This window comes from Megascapheus bottae, chromosome 23 (assembly GCF_031878675.1).
Source record: "Megascapheus bottae isolate mThoBot1 chromosome 23, mThoBot2.hap1, whole genome shotgun sequence".
In the NCBI taxonomy this organism is placed as follows: domain Eukaryota; kingdom Metazoa; phylum Chordata; class Mammalia; order Rodentia; family Geomyidae; genus Megascapheus; species Megascapheus bottae.
The window spans coordinates 2,917,328-2,919,246 of NC_143531.1; the positions used below are offsets into that span (position 1 = coordinate 2,917,328).

The following is a 1,919-nucleotide window of genomic DNA, read 5'->3' on the forward strand; positions in this document are numbered from 1 at the left end:
GATATATTGGATATATTTGTATTTGGTTATTTGAAATTGGATAGGTAAGCGGGGAAAACAAGAGGGGTGGGGGTGGGGGGAGGGAAATGGGGACCAAGACATGAGAAAGGGTATCAATGTATGTGAATTAATGCACCTCCTATCTGGCAAATATCATGTAAACCTTCTATTAATTACAATAAAAAATATATGAAAAAAAAGTTTTGCCGTTGGGTGGAAGAGTCTGTGTATACCTGTTAAACCCAGTTGGGCTATGGTGTCAAGTAAGTGGTGTATTTGCTTATCTTTTGTTGAGCTGACCTGTCATTTGGTGAGAGTGGTGAGAGTCTGATGAATTTAGGTGCTCCCGTGTTGGGGGAGTAAATGTTTATAACTGTAATATTCTGGTTATAAATTGTCTCCTTTACTAATATGTATTGGCCACCTTTATGTACTGATTTTACCGAGAATTTTGTCAGAGATTAAGATTGCTTCTCCTGCTTTTTTACATGGTGTGTTGAATGGAAAATTCTTTTCCATCCTTTCACTTGGAGTTTGTTTCTGTCTTTGGCATTGAGGTGGGTCTCTTGGAGGCAACATATTGATGGGTCTTGTTTCTTAATCCAGTCTGCTGATCCATGTCTTTTGATTAGATTGTTCAGCCTGTTCACATTTAGGGAAATTATGGAGAAGTGGTTAGTGTCCTTTGTCATTTATATTTACTTCTGAGTTTCTCTTTTTGACTTATAGGTGATAGCTTCTTGATGGGAGTTCTTGCTGTTCTGCAATTAATATTTTTTGTAATGCTTGTTTAGTGTACATGTATTCATTTAGCTTCTCTTTAGAATATTGTTTCTCCCTCAAATGTAAATGCTAGTTTCGCTGGATATATCAGTCTGGGTTGGTAGTTGGTCTTTAGGGCATGGATGACATTTTTCCAAGCTTTTCTTGCATTTAGGGTTTGCGTGGAGAGGTCTGCAGTGATTCTAATTTTTTCCATTGTAGTATAACTTTTTGTTTTTGCAGCACTTAAGATCAGCTCCTTAGTATTAAAAATATGGAACTCTTCATGAATTTGTGTGTTATCCTTGAGCAGGGGCTATGCTAATCTTCTCTGTATCACTCCAATTTTAGTATATGTGCTGCCGAAATGAGCAGTCTTTCTTGATGTTACTGCATAAGTGAGTTTACATCAAATAACTGAGTGCACCTAGTACCTAGACTCACCAACTTCATGTTGCAGAAAAGTAGTATTTATAACATTGTGTCTATAAAATAGCTAGCATATTTATCTTCTCAAAAGTACACATTTCTTGAGGGAATACATTCTTTCTGATTTTCCTTACAGGGCTTTTTCCTAATTACATGACTTGCAGAAGCAAATATGGGCATGTATGCAAAGAGTAATGTGACTAATGGAAAAATATCCATGAATGTGAAGGACTAAGAAAAGGTGAAAGATTTCATGTTTTCAGAGGCAATTTTATGATCGAGGAAAAACAGAAATATAGACTGAAAAATTATGATGAAAGGAAACTTACTAGAGTAAAATAATTTTTAAAAATAGCTAACAAGGGGGGAGGAAGACAATAGGGACGCTGCCTAGCTCTCTCTCACAAAAAGAGAGAACCAGGGAGTCCCACGAGCCAACTACCTTAAGAAATCCACAACAACAAACTCAAAAAGCAACGGAGAAGGACTCAAACCAGAAAAGAAATCCAGATAAAGCTCACAGCCAACTTTCTCAAAGAATTCGGAACATGAGGACCCCTCCCCCACCGTGCCAGCTCTGAGCTGGCAGAGGGGGCGGCGGAGGGGGCGGTGGAGGTAGCCGGGCCGGGCAGTGCCTGGCCGGGCGGGCAGCTCTGACCCACAGAAACCAGCATAGAACCGGATCAGCGAGCCACAGAAGCAGTGGAACCCAGACGCGGACCACAAGC

At 39.8% G+C, this 1,919-nt stretch overlaps 1 non-coding gene across 1 annotated transcript; it reads right to left on the bottom strand.

The window, feature by feature from the left end:
• Positions 1–1,030: 1,030 nt before the first annotated feature.
• Positions 1,031–1,137, bottom strand: LOC150047215 (U6 spliceosomal RNA). The gene has a single exon (XR_016539463.1). It is a non-coding gene; the product is annotated as a U6 spliceosomal RNA (small nuclear RNA).
• Between the last annotated feature and the right edge of the window lie 782 nt (positions 1,138–1,919).